Source organism: Tiliqua scincoides, chromosome 3, assembly GCF_035046505.1.
Source record: "Tiliqua scincoides isolate rTilSci1 chromosome 3, rTilSci1.hap2, whole genome shotgun sequence".
Taxonomy (NCBI): domain Eukaryota; kingdom Metazoa; phylum Chordata; class Lepidosauria; order Squamata; family Scincidae; genus Tiliqua; species Tiliqua scincoides.
In genome coordinates this window covers 226116285-226134438 of record NC_089823.1, presented here as the reverse complement: position 1 = coordinate 226134438, position 18154 = coordinate 226116285, and the positions used below count along the sequence as shown (strand labels likewise).

Sequence of the window (18154 nt, the reverse complement as noted above, 5' to 3'; positions counted from 1 at the left end):
GCACTCACTCCCAGTGGGCACTTTGAGCAGTTGACTGCTTTTTCATGGGGGGGAAAAAGCAAAAAAAAAAAAAAAAGCCATTGGCTGCTCAGAGCGGTGCACAACCACTCAGAGTGCCCACAACCCAGAAGTAATTGGATTACTTCCAGGTTAGGCACTATGGGGGGTGGCAACAAGCATCACAGCCCTGGGTACCAGAGAGGGCAGCTATGCCAGTGGATGGGGGCCATAGCCTAGAGGTAAAACACATGCTTTGTATGAGAAAGCCCCAGGTTCAATCCCTAGTGTTTCTAGGTAAGGTTGAGAAAGATTGCCATCTGGACATCGAAGTGCAGGTGTTGAGCAAATAATACTGCACTAGAGGGTCCCTTATCTGATTCAGGAAGAGGCTCCTTCATATGTTCACAGTAATAGGTGTGACTTTTGCACAATATGTGCCTGACCAAGGACTGCTAGGAAAAGCAAGAAGAGCAACGCTCAGTAGATTTCCTCTAGGCAGGGCTGGCCCATCTACAAGGCCAACTGAAGCAGCTGCGTCAGGCAACATATCATCTCAGTTCACCTACTTGCCTCCAGCACTCCTCCTCTTCCTTCTTCCTCTCCCTGGATTGAAAAGGAAGAGGGAAACCAGAAATGTGGAGGCAGATGTTGTTGTGCCAGCAAGTGGGAGGAACACAAGTTGCACGTTATTAGGAAGGAGAGAGCATTTGACAAGCTATGTCAAGCATCAGGAGGTCTTAGGTTGGCTTCCCCTGTGGCAGAGGCGTAGCTAAGTAATTTGACACCCGTGGCCCATAAAATTTTGTCACCCCATATGACGTAATTAATTAACTGATTTATTGATTAATTATTATCATATTATATCGTATTATTTATTTATTATTGATTAATTCATTCATATTTTTATACCACCTTTCCTCTGAGCAGCTCAGGGTGGTGTACATGGTTCCTTCCCTTATTTTGTCCTCACAACAACCCTGTGAAGTAGGTGAGACAGAGATAATAATAGTCATGACATGAAATGAATAATAATAATGGCCAGAAAATAAATGCAGTGAATACTTCCCCACAAGCAATGCATGAAGTTCTGCATAAAATGGTATATAACGTGATGGTATTATTTCTAAAAACCACAATTTCCAGAATTTTTGGTCACTAGGAAGATTGTGGTAGATCCAGGCTTGGGGGGGGGGGGAGACTAAGCATATCACTATCAGGACTCACCCAGCTTTGCAAGTCTAAAAACAAGTAAAAATTCACCTTACAGCTGAAGCCTGTTTTATTCTTTGGGGGGGGGGGAGGCTGCCTTCTGGAGCATTTGTTGAGCTCCACTTTCATCAGATCAGGGCCATGCAGCTAGCCTTGCACTCCCCTGTGTCCAACTTGATCAGGAACCAAGGCATGTTTGCCTACTCCAGAGTAAACATGACCGTGTGACTTCCTTTTGCTTTCCATAGGACTCAATAAATTCCTCTGCTTGGAGGGAGGGACTTCCTTCTCAGGTGTTTTTTGGGGCTGCATTCACTGGATCAGGACCATTCTGGTGTGTTGGATTCCTCTCAGCCTGCCCTTTCCAATGGACTAAGGCAAGCCCACCTACTCATGAGTAAATGTGCAATTTGGCTCAGTTTCACTTTCCATAGGGTTCCATGCATTTTGGGATTTCCGGTTTTTAGGCCATAACTTTTGATGGAAAGGAGATATGTCACTCTGGTTTTCTGCATTGCATCCCGTTGGAAATTCCGTATCCAACGGTATATGGCACGACGGGGTTACTCCTAACTTTCGCAATGTTAGCAATGTTGGGTCATTTGTGGTGTCACCCTCCCAAGGGTGGTACCCGGGGCGGACCGCCCCCCCTCCCCTCGCTAGCTATGCCACTGGCCTGTGGGGCTCCCCTCTCAATCATGCAGCTCTATCAGCATGGACAGATTGTGCCCATTTTGCTGTTAGAAAAGTAAATCTCATTTAATTGAATTGCAGCCATGTCACTGGGTGGCAATTAAACAGCTTTCCCAACTGGAGAAACAGCATCAGGGAGAGTTGTTTTTTTGTTCTAGTTCTGCTATGCCCTGTGTGATATAAAACAATCATTTTAATTTAGCTCCATTTACCAAAGGATTAAGATAAATTCTAATTGCAATATGAATATACAGCAACTATTACCCTGCGCATGCCAGATCTCATCTGATCTCGGAAGCTAAGCAGGGTCAGGCCTGGTTAGTACTTGGATGGGAGACCGCCTGGGAATCCCGGGTGCTGTAGGTTTATTCCATAGTCTTTCAAGACTGAAGGTTGCAAACCATATGAATACAAAGACAGATCAGGATGCTTTGTTCTCATGTTCACTCTTGAGTTCCAAGCAGTGGCATAGCTAGAGGAAGTGCAAAGTAATAAGTTTTGCAGGGAGCCTCCCCATAGTGTGTAAGCGGCCCCTTCTCCTCTGAGCCATTCTGGATTGGGGGAGCAAAACAGAGGCATATGCCTCCCTGCAAAACTTAGTGCTTTGCACCCCCTCTAGCCATACTGGTTCCAAGTAATTGACGTACTCTTGTAAAGCAATGAAGCTAAGATAGATTCCACCTTAACACTGTCAATTTATTCTTGAAATAACTCTTTGGCCCATTTTCCCATGAGGAGTGATCGCTTCCTGGTGCACGCCGAGTTACTTGCTGGCTGAGTTGCAGTCATTGTTTCCAATTATGCACAGCAGACCAAAGATGAAAATTCAATATCCTTCTAGTCCAAACAGGCCAATAATAGTCACAGGAAAGAGAGAAAAGGAAAAGATGGCCTTTGCCTGTGATCACACTCATTGGTCATTATTAAATATAAAGGTTTGGTCAAGGGAGTCTCTGAAGGCCTTTTGCTTCTTTTCCTTTTAGTGTCAGCTGCTTGGCAGACAAAGTTTTTCTCTTTCACTTGTCATAAAATTCTAGCTAAGCTGACCAGAAGCAAGAGAAGACAAGATTGTTGTGTAGAAGAAAGAATTATAGCAGGTGCAGCTTGTCGAGAAATACTGCACCTGCTGAATTGTTCTCCTACCCAGTGATTAAAGGCACAGGAATCCTGTCTGCCCTTTTCTCTCATTAACCCTAAATCCAGAGATAATGCAAAAATGGTGAGATTGGCTGGAAATCCTTAGAGAGGTTACATCCTGGAGTCTAAATGAACCCAGTTTCCCATTCCTCATGATCCTCTATGTTAGGAAAGCTGATCAAAATTATTATTAGTAGTAACCTGCTTGCATTTTCCTTTTCTGAGCAGTGAAAAGTTCTAAGAGCTCCAACACAACCCAAGTTTGGGCTTCCTTTGAAGGAGAGAACACTGGAGGATAATTGTGGGCCCAGTCCTTTCCAATTTTCCAGAGCTGGTGCAGTTATGCCAGTGGGGTGTGCGCTGTATCCTGTGGGGGAGGGGCAGTCACTGGGACCTTCTCAATGTATGGGAATATGTGTTCCCTTACCACAGGGCTGCATTGTGGCTATACCAGAGCAGGAAAGTTGGATAGGATTGGGCCCTGTGTCTCTGTACTATTTGATTTTTTTTATTCACACACATGCAGACAGATGTTTGAGCATCTAGATGGAGTTTAGGTACCCCATGCTCCTGAAAGTTACATGTGTCTTCTAAGCATGTCTGCAGCTGCCAGTGACGAGTTTCTTCTCTTAGCTTCCATTGCCATTTCTGCAGTAAGACCAAACCCTAGCTCTTTTTCTATCTTCCTCAATCTCCAGTTCCTGCTGCCCTGTTGTCACAACTCAGAGAAAAGGGAAGGGAAGAATCAACTTCACCATAGCCTGCCTTCTCAGGTTTTGAAACAACTAGGGAGTTGTTAAGAATTGTTGTTGTTAATTAGCCTCCTGGCTTATTTGCTTCACAAAAGCACTGGTTGAGCATCTTTCTGACCACTAACCAGTGAGGCAGCACCTTCTCCCCAAAAGGTCTGGTTTCCAGGTTGCATTTCATCGGCTCATATTCTGCTAGAGAAAAGAAATGGAACAGTTTACAAACCAAACACTTAAAACACGCAAGATTGCAAAGTAATTTTCTCATCACCAAAACATCACCAGGACATCTGCCTGTGGTTTCATCTGCAGAGCATCAAGTAAGTTTGGATAGACAGAAAGTCTATCAGTAAGATTAGAGTAAGTTTAAAGTAAGTTTAGATAGACATCCCAGATCCTCAGGCTTTTTGACTCCCAACTTTCTTGCGGCTCACAGGAGCATATGCAACAAGTTCCAGCACCTTTCCCCAGTTCTCGTATTTCAGAAGTCCAAAGATGGTGAGCTTTAACTAACATAGTTAAGGCGAGGTTTTATGAATTCCACTTCAACAGCAACACTGCATCAGAGAAGTCTCTCCTCTTATCACCAAATACAAACACGTCTTTTTTACGATTGCTTCCCAGCGGTCCCCCAAATCTAACCCTTCTCTAGCAAACAGTTATCAGAACAATTTTCCACTTCCATAAGCAGTTCCACAGGACCACCCAGAGGCCCACAGCATGCATCTCCTTCAGTGGCTCTCTGTCCTACAATTAGCATCTCCACCCAGATGGAAAGCCAGGTGGCACATGATGTACTGTTCTTAGCTTTGATTGTTAGCTGCCTTCAGCATCTCCCATTTTAACAGGGAGAAAACGTCCCAGTCCCTTTTGCCTCTGTAATGTGCAGGTTTCTAAATATGTGCCTCTGGGATACACCAAATATAGGAGACTTCCCAGGCATACGTGGGACATAAAAATCTTTTCCTCACTATTGGCCCAATCCTATGGGTGAGTAATGCTGCCAGAATGAGTATTCTGTCAGGTGCATTCCAGCTATTACAAAAGCTGACGCACCAGAGCACATGCCCAGATCACCACCACAAGGCCTGACCTGTGGATCAGCAGCTGATGGACACCCACTGGCCCCAGTGAATGTAGGGGGTGGGTGGAAAGGGGCAGGGTAGACAGAACAGGGCAATCACAGGGGCAGGGAGGGAGGAGGGCAGATTGGGACCAGGAAGGGGGCAAGTTAGGTGGCAGCAGGATCCGCTAAATGCTATCCCCCTCCTCAGCTTTGATCTGCTGTCATAGGTCTGCATGGCTTGGACCACTGTCCTTGCACATGTCCTGAAAAGAGGCCTTTAACAATGAGCAGTGGCATACCTCCCATTCACTCTATGTGGCAAATGCCCTGGGCACAGTGCCTCACACGCCTTTAGGACCCTGCAGAAGCCTCTCTGAGGCCCCCAATGGGGTTGGAACCTGTGCTTCCAGTTTTCCAGAAGCACAGCTTAAAGCATTGGGGAACCTTCCGGAGGCTTCCCGATGCATCCTGGAGTCACATGAGGCACCGTGTGCAATAGATAAAGGGGATGGAGCTCCATCACAGACCTTTTCCCTGGGGAGGTCTACCACTGATGATGAGAACCACAGCTATAGTCAGACGTATATCACTTTGCTGTCAAGTGGTCCATTAGGTCTGATTTCTTCATAAGGCAGCTGGAGTAAACATCTAGCCTATAAAAGCATCTGCATTACTTTGCTCTGGGCCATGCTGGCTCTGTGACTTGCTGAGGCTTATAGAGATGTCTGTATGCAAGTCTTATGTTTAGAAAAGTTGCAGGTTTTGTGCCTGGAGATCCCTTTGTGTGTTTAGAGGTGCTCCTGTAAGTTAATGTTCTTATGCTTTAAACAAATAAAACTCTTTTATGACTGCTTTGGACTTTTCTTCCTTGGATGCTAAAAGAACCTCTAGCCCTGGTCCCACAGCCCCAGCTGAAAACAGCATCTGTCTTTGCCTCTGAGCTGTTCATCCTGGCTTTGAGGTCTTCTGTCATCTGCTGTCTTGACTATTGCAAGGCCTCTCTTTGTTCTTGTTTCATTAACTGCATTTTCTCTAGGGGTGTTGCGGTTCTTTACTTCTTTGTGGCTCGATCAGTTCACAGTCTCAGGTCTCTGCTTCACGGTGCTTATAGTCTACTAGATATTGACACAAGTGGGACAGTTCGATACATGTCATGGCAACTTGACTTTTAGGAGTGATTGGCTTCTGCATTGGAGATGACTTTTGAGCAAGCGGCAGCCTTGACTTGTCCATGATTCCCATGAAGGTGGATCAAGACATGCAGGAATAATCTCCCCACTAGTTGTCACCTGAGCCCTCAGGCACATTGGTTTCCCATCAAAGGTTGCTGTGAGGCATTACCCACAGAGTTCTTGGGCAGTAGTTCATCCATTGGCCCGCGTACTGAGCATTTTGGCATTTGTCCTCTGGAATAGCCCCCCATGGCCACCATCACCTTCAGTTGACAAGCAAGATGGGTGTCCATGACCTGCCACATGGAGAGATTGTGGAATTTAAGGATGAAAAAGGCAGCTGATGCAGCTGTGACCTTCTGTTCTGCACTATTTCTGTCTACTGCAGCAGTCAGAATGGATCCAAGCTGCTCCAAATACGAGCTCAAAGTATTCCATTCTTTGCCAGCCAGTTTGGTGCACAGTACCAGGCAGGCGATCCATGATGGAAGTCCCTGTAAAGTTCCTGCAAGTGAAGAGGGTAAGCATAAGGCATACAAATCCTGCTACACTGCCCTCTCCACCGTCAGGGCCAACCTTAAGCTGATTTGGCCAATATGTGCTTTGAGGGGCCCAGCACCTGTGCAGCAAACAGATTGCCTGCTGCCACAGCCAGGATGTTTGTGGATTTGGGGCTGGTGAGGCAAGTGGAACGCCTATGTGTTGAGCCCTCCTGTCTTCCCCTGTGTCCGATTAGTCCAAAATGGGCCTCCTGGAAACAGCTGGCAGAGAGGCAGTGGGGTCACAAGAGGGGTGTAGGGGGTATGGGCTGCACCAGGCGATGAGCACATGGGGGTTACACCACTACTGGCCAAAAAATTTTAAATCCTGGTATCTAATAATACCGTTATATATTATTCAATGTGTACATAATTTTATGCAAAATGCAATGAAACAAACCATGTTCAGATGGAAAGCTCTTCAATCTCTCCAGACTGAGAGCAAAGTCCAAAGTCCAAATCCAGCTGAAATGTCTGCATGACTTCTTTTTTGCCGACGATGCAGCTGTCACCACCGACTCTGCCAAAGATCTTCAGCAGCTCATGGATCATTTTAGCAAGGCCTGCCAAGATTTTGGACTGACGATCAGCTTGAAGAAAACACAGGTCATGGTTCAGGATGTGGACTCACCTCCCTGCATTACAATCTCTGCACATGAACTGGAGGTTGTCCATGACTTTGTGTACCTTGGCTCAACAATCTCCGACACTCTTTCTCTTGATACCGAGCTAAACAAACGCATCGGTAAAGCAGCTACCACGTTTTCCAGACTCACAAAGAGAGTCTGGTCCAACAAGAAGCTGACGGAACATACCAAGATCCAGGTCTACAGAGCTTGTGCCCTGAGTACACTTCTGTACTGCAGCGAGTCATGGACTCTTCGCTCACAACAGGAGAGGAAACTGAACGCTTTCCACATGCGCTGCCTCCAACGCATTCTCAGTATTACCTGGCAGGACAAAGTTCCAAACAACACAGTCCTGGAACGTGCTGGAATCCCTAGTATGTATGCACTGCTGAAACAGAGATGCCTGCATTGGCTTGGTCATGTCGTGAGAATGGATGATGGCTGGATCCCAAGGATCTCCTCTATGGAGAACTGGTGCAAGGAAAGCGCCCTACAGGTAGACCACAGCTGCGATACAAGGACATCTGCAAGAGGGATCTGAAGGCCTTAGGAGTGGACCTCAACAGGTGGGAAACCCTGGCCTCTGAGCGGCCCGCTTGGAGGCAGGCTGTGCAGCATGGCCTTTCCCAGTTTGAAGAGACACTTGGCCAACAGACTGAGGCAAAGAGGCAAAGAAGGAAGGCCCATAGCCAGGGAGACAGACCAGGGACAGACTGCACTTGCTCCCAGTGTGGAAGGGATTGTCACTCCCAAATCAGACTTTACAGCCACACTAGACGCTGTTCCAGAACCACCATTCAGAGCGCGATACCATAGTTTTTCGAGACAGAAGGTTGCCAACTATACTATAAAAAAAAACAGCAGGGGTGGGGTGATAATGCATCACCATGCCCACTGCCCAGGGTGTTGCCCCACCCACTGCATGAGAGGAGGTCCATCATGGGGGTGACACACTGGTCTCCTGCCCCAGGTGACTTACACTCTCATGACACCACTGCAGTGATGTCATGCAGTCTGGTTGTCTGGTGAGTGGGAAGCCATAGGGAGGTGGGCCCCATGGGGAGAGAGGCCGTACGGAATGCCCCACATTGTGGTCTGCCACTCCTGGGGCCAGCCCTGCCCAACACATCACCTGTTTGGACCAGGGACTTTGCTTCCCCAAAATGGGCAAAACTTCAGAGGGAAACTCCTGCCCCTTCTGGCAGGTAAGTGCTGCTGGGATCTGAGCAGAGTCAGGAAGACAGCTGAAGAGTAATTGACCATGCTGGAGGAGGGATTAGCATGGCCTTTCCTCCAGATAAAACCCCCACATTGGAGTGACTGTGTGGTTGCAAATCCCACATGGGTTGACACACATGAACATGACTCACAGATATGATTTCCCACAGAGGTACTGCACATTTGATGCAGGCCTGCATTGACTGAGGTAGCAGGAGACTTTAGGATGGTTGAGGGTCATGGAGCTTACATAAGAACATAAGAACAGCCCCACTGGATCAGGCCATAGGCCCATCTAGTCCAGCTTCCTGTATCTCACAGCGGCCCACCAAATGCCCCAGGGAGCACACCAGATAACAAGGGACCTCATCCTGATGCCCTCCCCTACATCTGGCATTCTGACTTAACCCATTTCTAAAATCAGGAGGTTGCGCATACACATCATGGCTTGTACCCCATAATGGATTTTTCCTCCAGAAACTCGTCCAATCCCCTTTTAAAGGCGTCTAGGCTAGACGCCAGCACCACATCCTGTGGCAAGGAGTTCCACAGACCGACCACACGCTGAGTAAAGAAATATTTTCTTTTGTCTGTCCTAACCCGCCCAACACTCAATTTTAGTGGATGTCCCCTGGTTCTGGTATTATGTGAGAGTGTAAAGAGCATCTCCCTATCCACTCTGTCCATTCCCTGCATAATTTTGTATGTCTCAATCATGTCCCCCCTCAAGCGTCTCTTTTCTAGGCTGAAGAGGCCCAAACGCCGTAGCCTTTCCTCATAAGGAAGGTGCCCCAGCCCTGTAATCATCTTAGTCGCTCTCTTTTGCACCTTTTCCATTTCCACTCTGTCTTTTTTGAGATGCGGCGACCAGAACTGGACACAATACTCCAGGTGTGGCCTTACCATTGATTTGTACAACGGCATTATAATATTAGCCGTTTTGTTCTCAATACCCTTCCTAATGATCCCAAGCATAGAATTGGCCTTCTTCACTGCCGCCGCACATTGGGTCGACACTTTCATCGACCTGTCCACCACCACCCCAAGATCTCTCTCCTGATCTGTCACAGACAGCTCAGAACCCATCAGCCTATATCTAAAGTTTTGATTTTTTGCCCCAATGTGCATGACTTTACACTTACTGACATTGAAGCGCATCTGCCATTTTGCTGCCCATTCTGCCAGTCTGGAGAGATCCTTCTGGAGCTCCTCACAATCACTTCTGGTCTTTACCACTCGGAAAAGTTTGGTGTCGTCTGCAAACTTAGCCACTTCACTGCTCAACCCTGTCTCCAGGTCATTTATGAAGAGGTTGAAAAGCACCGGTCCCAGGACAGATCCTTGGGGCACACCGCTTTTCACCTCTCTCCATTGTGAAAATTGCCCATTGACACCCACTCTCTGCTTCCTGGCCTCCAACCAGTTCTCAATCCACGAGAGGACCTGTCCTCTAATTCCCTGATTGTGGAGTTTTTTCAGTAGCCTTTGGTGAGGGACTGTGTCAAACGCCTTCTGAAAGTCCAGATATATAATGTCCATGGGTTCTCCCGCATCCACATGCCTGTTGACCTTTTCAAAGAATTCTATAAGGTTCGTGAGCAAGACTTACCCTTACAGAAGCCATGCTGACTCTCCCTCAGCAAGCTTGAAGAACGAAGAGCAACAGACAGGAGTGTAGCAGCTGCAGGATTTGAGGGCTGAAATGTAGGAAGGGGTGAGCCCAGTGGTGTAGTTAAGAGGGTGCAGAGGGTAGCAGTTGCACCGGGCATCAAGCTTTAGGGGGGCAACAAGCTGAGCTTGACACTAGTGGCCAAAATAGTGAAAATCTTGGTTTGTATGAATAATACCATCATGTTATATATCATTGGAAAGGTAATTTAATGCAGAGTGCAATGAAATAAACTGCACTAGAATATCTGTATTCTATCAAAAGTTATGACCAATTAATCAGAAAATGAAAACATAACTGCCTTATGGAACAAAAAGTGGATTTGTTTAACTCAAAACTGACCTATGAGACTGATTGTTCTGAGTGCCAATAAGATGTTGTTATGATATAGCATGGAACCAATAACTTTTTATTTATTTCTTAATTAAATTTGTTTTTATCATGTGTGGGGGGTTACAAAATCTTCTTTGATCCCAGGTAGCAGATAGATGCCTTAGCTACCTAGGTAGCAGATCACATAGGTAGCTACCAGTCACCTAGGTAGCTGACTGGGGGGGGGGGACAGCAGAACAAGCAGGTGGCAAGCTGCTGGGGGGAGGAGGTGGGTTCCTCCCAATTTTCACTTTTTAAAAAGCCTGAGTGTGATGTCACTTCCGGTTGTGACATCACTTCTGGGGCAACATTTTGAGCTTGGCACCGGCCTACATGATCATTAGCTATGCCACTGGGTGAGCCTATGGAAGTCTTTGAAAGTAAAGACATGATAGTGACTCTTCCATCTATCAACTATTCTATGGATCTATGTACAGTACACTGCTGTACTGTACTGTAATCATAAGCATTAATTAAGATAATCAATATCTCAGTTTCTGAAGGTAGGGGATTCATACAATTCTTACAGGATGTATTTCAAGTATTTACCCCTCACTGCCAGCTTGTTGAGGAAGCTGCCATGACTTTGTGGTTCAACCCATACCTTGCACGACGGAGGTTCCCAAGTTCATTCCTTTGCATCTCTTATTGAAAGTATCTCTTTTAATAGGGCTAGGAAAGACACACATATGAGAGCTGAAGGGCAGTCCACAAAAAAATCAATGCTAGCTCAGGCAACTCCATTGGAGTTTTAATGCCGAGTATCTGATGACTTCCATGACACTAAGATTGCAAAATAAATGTTGGGTATTGTTTTAGTCTTCTGCTGCATTACTTGCACGAGGTTCACCAGAGGATACTGAAATGTGTACGGCTTCCTACTTTTTAATCAAATGTATGTACAAAAGTTCCGGACTTAATTAAATGACACTTAGCAGGCTTTTGCCATTTTCTGCAACACAACACAATCTGCCCTCTCTTTGAAATTAATTTCAAATTCCTCTCTCTTCAATTAGCAAGCCAGTAAAGTGACCCATGTGGTAAATGATAAGTTTGGTGGCTCCATTAGGAACAGATCTTCCGAAAAAGACTCTACAAGCTCCACTAGGAATGCCAGATGCTCGGAGTGCACGACCCCTTTAAAGAAGCAAAGAGATCCTGTACAGATTGGAAAAACAATTTCATGCAGGCACCTTGGGGGAAAAGAGCCATTAGCTTAATATGACTTAGCACTTCCCGTCTCATTCAATGTGTACATTTGTATCATGTGACTGAGAAAGGCTTTAATCTCTGTTTTGGCAGTGTGGATTCAATAGGCACTTTAATGCCTTCCTCATGACTAGAATGGCTAATCTCCTATATGTCCCTTCTGGTTCAGGTAATAAGGGTTGTGCTCTGACTGAGGGAGACCTTCAGAGAAGGGGGCTTGCAAGGACTTAGCCCTTGTTCTGAATCATGCTTTGGCTTCCTCTAAACTTTTTATCAGTGAAGGTTAAAGCAACCCGACATGTCAACAGATAAGAGAGAGAACAGCTGGCTGCACTGGGTTTTCAAATTAGGAAATGCAAGCAGCTTCCTGTCAGGGCCTGCAGGGCTGGAACCAGCAACCTCATGGCTTGTACATGTGATCAAGCTTGGGTAGCTATGCCTCAGACTGTGTAGGCCTCAGTTCCCCTTTGACGCACACAGGAGGAAAGGTCATGCATTGCTGGACCCTGCAGGGCTGGGACTTGCAGGTGGGTAAGTAGGATGAAGGCTCTGGATTGGCCATGCATGGCATCAATACTAAGAGCTTAGTATTGCCTTGCCAACAGAGCAGCACTGTCTCCTGCTGCACTTTGGACTCCAGTCTGTTGTTCCTGCTTTTTTACAAGCACTCAACCAATGAGCTATGGCCCCTCTCCTAGCTTGGGAAATTCACGTGGCTGCAGGATGACCTGCAGGAAGGATGTTTGCACTTGACTAGTCGGAACTATTGCTGGAGCAGCAAGCCCTCTCTGCTATTTGGATTGCTTTGTATCCAGCTTCCTTTTGCAACTAACCCCACAGTGAGCTGTCTGTGGTCCTGACCACCAGAAGCCTCCCTTGGCCTCTAGCTGTGCTTGACTAGTTAGTACATCCTTGTGAATTCCATCATGAAACAGGACAAGGGGGTGGGAATCAGCTATTGATAATGTCTCTGTGTACCCTTCTTATGTTGACAGGACACACAGATAGTATTGTCAGGTCTGTGCATACTGTATACTAAAAAAATGCCAAGAAAAGATAAGTTTTGCAACCTGTATACATTATTCAAATTAATCAAATTTAAACAAATATGTTGATGGGAGAAAAATAAAGGCTATGGGGGTTACAGAAGAGGTGCATTCTGACCATTGGAAATCATGCTCAGCCCACTCTGTCTTCTGAGATTCTTTAGGTACTTGATCTTGGGGACTAGAAACTGCATTGACACTGGAAAATTAGATAGGATTGCTCCTGGAATCTCCTTTAACTTCACAGATTTAATAGGACATAATGGATCTTCTGCCCAGTAGAGGAACATGCTGTCAACATGCCTCTTGTACACTGTAAATAAAGCGAATATTACTGAAATGCCAAAAGTTTCCAGTCTTCTCTCCTTCAAAGGAAACAAAACCCAAGTGGGGTCACTATCCTTCTATAGTATATGGCATTACCATGGTGTATTAGAAGAAGATAATAAATGCTCAATCAAAATATCCCCAAATTTGAAAGGACTTTTGATGTTGTCTCTTTAATTTTAACATATCTGATAAGTTTGTGCATGACATAACTTTATGTCATTCATAGACTTTACTTTCCAGTTTGAACTGACCTCAATTTTCTAGGATTCAGCATGATGTAATCAAGCCACAGTAATCACATCTGAGAGCATGACCTGTTGATTTGACATCAGAAGATAAGACCAAAGGTTCATCTAACCCAGTATCTCATTCCCTGCTGTGGTCAATCAGATGGGAGAGATAGCAAGGCACATGTTATAATAGAGCAAATAGAAGACTAAACAAAAGGGAATTGATAAAGCAGCCAACATAAAATCATAAAATCATAAATGTAAATCAAGCTACAAAACTAAATAATACTATCTTGCAAAAACCCACCTCCTGCCCTGGCTTTAAAGTCAAAATCCTGCTGGATTAGTTTTAGGCTGCAAATACAAACACTTACCCCAGAACACAAATCCCACTGAATGCAGTGAGATTTAGTTCTGAGCAATTGCGTTCTAAGACTACAATAGAAGTTCCTTAATTTACAGCCCAGTCCTATTGGAGGATTATACTGGTGGGACATGTGGCATAACGTCCTATATAACGTCCTGGAGAGCCAGGATGGTGTAGTGGTTTGGGAGGTGGACTTAGACCTTGATGATCCAGGTTCAAATCTCCCCTCAGCCACAAAGCTTCCTGGGTGACCTTGGGCCAGTCACTTCCTCTCAGCCTCACCTACTTCACAGGGTTGTTGTGAGGACAAGAAGGAGGGGAGAAGCAGCTGTGTAAACCGCTCTGAGCTCTTTGGAGGAAGGGCGGTATAAAAATGTTGAATAAAAAAATATAAAAAAAATAGCAGTCACAGATGTAACTAGGCCAGTGCTCCAATGGATGCTGGATGCCTGCTGGAAGAGGTGAGCCAGCTCAGAGGATTGGATGGAGGCAGGATTTCATAGGGTGGTGACCCAGGTGGGCAGATTGGGACCTCGATGGGTCAGAATCAGTGGTGCCAGCACAAGCACATGCCATATTCTATCTCCCTTCCCAGGCCTGATCCATCAACACGGATCAACGCAGACTTGCACCATCTATACAGGTGGCGAAGGTCCAAGTTGACCTGTTGCACTGACTGAGGTGTACCCTGGGGCAAGTGTCCCTTTACCCCAAGGAGATCTTCAGCCTTCAAAATTTACCCACAGAATACAGCAGAAGCCACACTGGCACCACTGCATCGGCACGAGGGAACTTAGGGAGGATTGGGCTGTCACACTGTATTCCATTTTATGCGTCTATATGGTCCATACTGCATGTTTGTGCAGAGCAGTTATAGCATATGGCCTGTTTTAGACACAGCTTGCCTTTGATGAAGTCGCCTTTGTTCTCAGTATCACTGTAAAAGTATTAACGATGTCCATTTTTCTCTGTATGCCTAACCTGCAAAGCTGAACCTTGTGTTCTCCATTGCATGGTCTCAGGATATCAGAAAACCAGTTTCTTACAGTGCAATCCAATGCATGTGTACTTAAAAGTAAGTCCCGCTGCATTCAGTGGGGCTTGCTTCCAGAAAAATATGTATCAGATTTTAATCTTAGTGGTCCTATTGTTCAAGAAGAAATTGCTGTCGCTGTTTACTTTGGAGACAACTCAGGCAGCATCATTTGCACCAACCTCAATTTAGCTGAAAAATAAACATCTCAACCACCCAGTCCGAGAGGCCTCTGGTTCACTCTTCCACTCAAGAAATCAGCTCATTTTTAAGGCATTAAGGGCGCAATCTAAACCTTGTCTTTGGCTGGCCCAAGTCCCTTGGGCTGACCTGGGAGGGTCGCAAACATGCTGTAAAGCGCGTTTGCACCTCCTTGGGAGGAAGCCAGGCTGGCACTCCCAGAAGCACCTGCCTGCCGAGGCTGGCTCCGTGCTGGCTTCTTCCTGCCTCCTTGTGTTGGCTTGGATGAGCTGATGCAAGGGTAACAGGTAGGCATGGGGGAGGGGGGAGAGAGGGAGTTCCTTGGTTGGGGGAGGGAGGGCAATGGGTGGCCCCGGGGAGCCGGAGGCAGGGCTGGGATCCTGCAGTTGTGCCAGATCCCAACCCCCATCAACGGAGCGGCTTCAAGTCACTCCACTCTCCTTGGACTTGTGCCACATCAGGAGGTGGCGCAAGTCCAAGGAGATCCATTGGGGCCAGCAGCCCTTACCCAGGGGTAAGGGGAAAAGTTTCCCCTTGCCTCTGGCTAAGCCGCTGCTGGCCACAATCCTGCGCTGGATACAGCATAAGCCTCCTGGCTTGCCTGTTCCAGTGCAAGTTACGATTGCGCCCTAAGTGATTCAAGGGTCATCTCAGTACCCAACTAACACCCCAGGAAGCCCATAAGCAGAACATGAAGACCACAGTCCTCTCTGCTGTTCCTCCCCATCAACTGGCATTATTCCAGGACAGAATTACATTGAGGCAAATTCCTTACTCACATTCCTTTCTTTCCTAGGATACTTGTAAGTTACAGTCATATGAATGAAGAACACTAGGTGTCACTGTGCAGCAACACATGTGGAAGGAATACCCTTTAATGCTTTGCCCTGCCCTAGTACGGATATCCTAATGCTGTATTATTATGCTGCCGTGTCACAACACACGTTGGTCAATAATTTTTGTACATGTGCACTGGTTGCTTCATCATGTGCAGTTCAGGCCTCCCGGATCCTCCTGCAACTGTGTTGAAAGTCAAAGCTGTGATAAGCCTGTCTGCCTGCACCTCCCTAGCCATGCCCGAAATTCCCCCCCCCCCCGCAAACTCTGCAATGCTTCAATCCAAATACTTATGTAAACTCTGCTTCAAGGATTTTTTGTTTCATTTTTTGCAAATCAGAGGGGATGACACCATTAACGATGTTTCCTGAAATGGTGTCATCATGCTACAAGGCCAGAAAATTTGTTTTGGGGGGAGGGGCTGTAATAACAATAATTTTTAAAAAAAAGATTTTGCTTTGCTGGGCGTTCAACTTCCACACTTCTGAGTGGGACAAAGGACACATTTCTAGGACACTGAGCTCCCCATGGCAACAGAAAACGGAAATGACTTTAACCCTTCGTAGTGACGGATGACTCACTGTTGCTTACATTCTGAGCTCAGGGATAGTACTGTGCTTGGAAAAAAAGTCTGTGTTATAGAGATGGCCCAAGATGTTTTAGAGCCTCAGGCACAACATCCAAATGTCCCCTTTGGGTGGAGGAAAAATGTTATAATAACCTAAATAATTGACAATTTGCTGTTCTTTGATGGTACTCCCAAATCTACCACCTGAAGCAGATCACAGCATAAAAACACCCCAAGGGCGAAATCCTAACCCCTTACGTCAGTACTTTCCAGCACTGGCATAGCGGTGCCAATGGGACATGTGCTATATCCTGCAGTTGGGTGTCACTTATGGAGGCCTCCTCAAAGTAACGGAATGTTTGTTCCCTTATCTCAGAGCTGCATTGCCCTTATGTCAGTGCTGGAAAGTCAGTGCCGCTCTGGCTGTTCCTTGCTGCATGATGCGTGCCGGATGTGACGTGCTAGTGTTTCCCGTTGTCACAGGTGGACGCTCCTCCACTAAGGGAAGAAGGGGCAGCCCCACCCGGGCAGATCTTTGGGAAGTGGTGTCCTTCGCCACTGGGGAGTGATCCACACCAGGCCAGGCTCCAAGGGTGCCGGGGGGGGGGGAACGTTGAGACACGCAGGAGGAGGTGGGGCAGTGGATGCAGGGAGGCTCTTCCCCTCCCCCAGAGCACAGCCACTCGGACGGGGTGCTGTGGAACTCCTTGCCACAGGATGGATGGAGGGACTCTTCCCCCTCCCCCACAGCACCAGCACCAGGGCACAGCCACTCAAACTGGGTGTTGGACAGACCAAAGGAATTATTTATTTCCTCAGAGCGTCATTCGTCTGTGGAACTCCTTGCCACAGGTTGGCTAGAAGGATGTTCTTTTCCCTCTCACACAACATTAGAATCAGGGGACAGCCACTCAGATTTTGTTTTGGGAGAGTCAGGACAGCCAAAAGATAATATTTCTTTACCCTGCGTATCATTAGTCTGCTGAACTCCTTGCCACAGGATGTGGTGATATCATGTCCTGGATGCCCTTTAAAAGGGAATGGGACAGATTTCTGGAGGAAAAGGCCTTCACAGGTTACAAGCCGCGATGTGCATGGGCTACCTCTTAGATCTGGAAGTTCACTACCTCAGAATGCCAGCTGGAAGAGGGTGGCAACAGGATGCAGGTCTCTTGTGGTGTTGTGTTCTCCCTGAGGCATCTGGAGGGCCACTGTGAGATACAGGAAGCTGGACTAGATGTACCCATTGACCTGATCCAGCGGGGCTCTTCTTATGAACATAAGAACAGCCCCACTGGATCAGGCCATAGGCCCATCTAGTCCAGCTTCCTGTATCTTATGTTTCTTGCTCCCCTTCCAAAAGCCTCTTGAGCAAGCTGAATTATCACAGAATAAAGTTGTGTTGGCACCTGGCTTTTAAAGAGCAGGAAGTTGAGAGCAGGAAAGAATGAGCAGTGTTCTCTGTGGAGGGAGGAAAGTAACATGTGGGGTCCCCCCCCAAGGATCTGTGATGGGACCCATGCCTTTTGACTTTTTCATATATCAGTGGTCTTCAACCTTTTTTGTACCCTAACCCCAGTATATAAATACATAAATAAAATATGTGTGGGGACCCCACTGTGAATCCCATTCCCCTTTCACGACCCTATCACCCAACCTATCCCCGTTGCCGCTACCCGCTCTCGTCCCACAAAATGCCCTCCCAGCAGTGTTCACTGTAACCCAATGTTCTTATTAGAGCAGAAACAGTTACCATGAAGCCTGGCATTAGTGAAAGCAGTTTTCAGCACTATTGCCAAGAACCTGAGCAGCAGTGTGACACCATCTCCTGGTACTTGAAGAGGTGCACCAGATGCCTCCCCCTTTACTTGGTGGGGTTT

The 18154-nt window shown here is 46.7% G+C and overlaps 1 pseudogene; it reads left to right on the top strand.

Annotated features, from left to right (window-relative positions):
* The first annotated feature begins 2148 nt into the window (after window positions 1–2148).
* On the top strand, window positions 2149–2268 carry LOC136646485 (5S ribosomal RNA; annotated as a pseudogene).
* Window positions 2269–18154: the final 15886 nt, after the last annotated feature.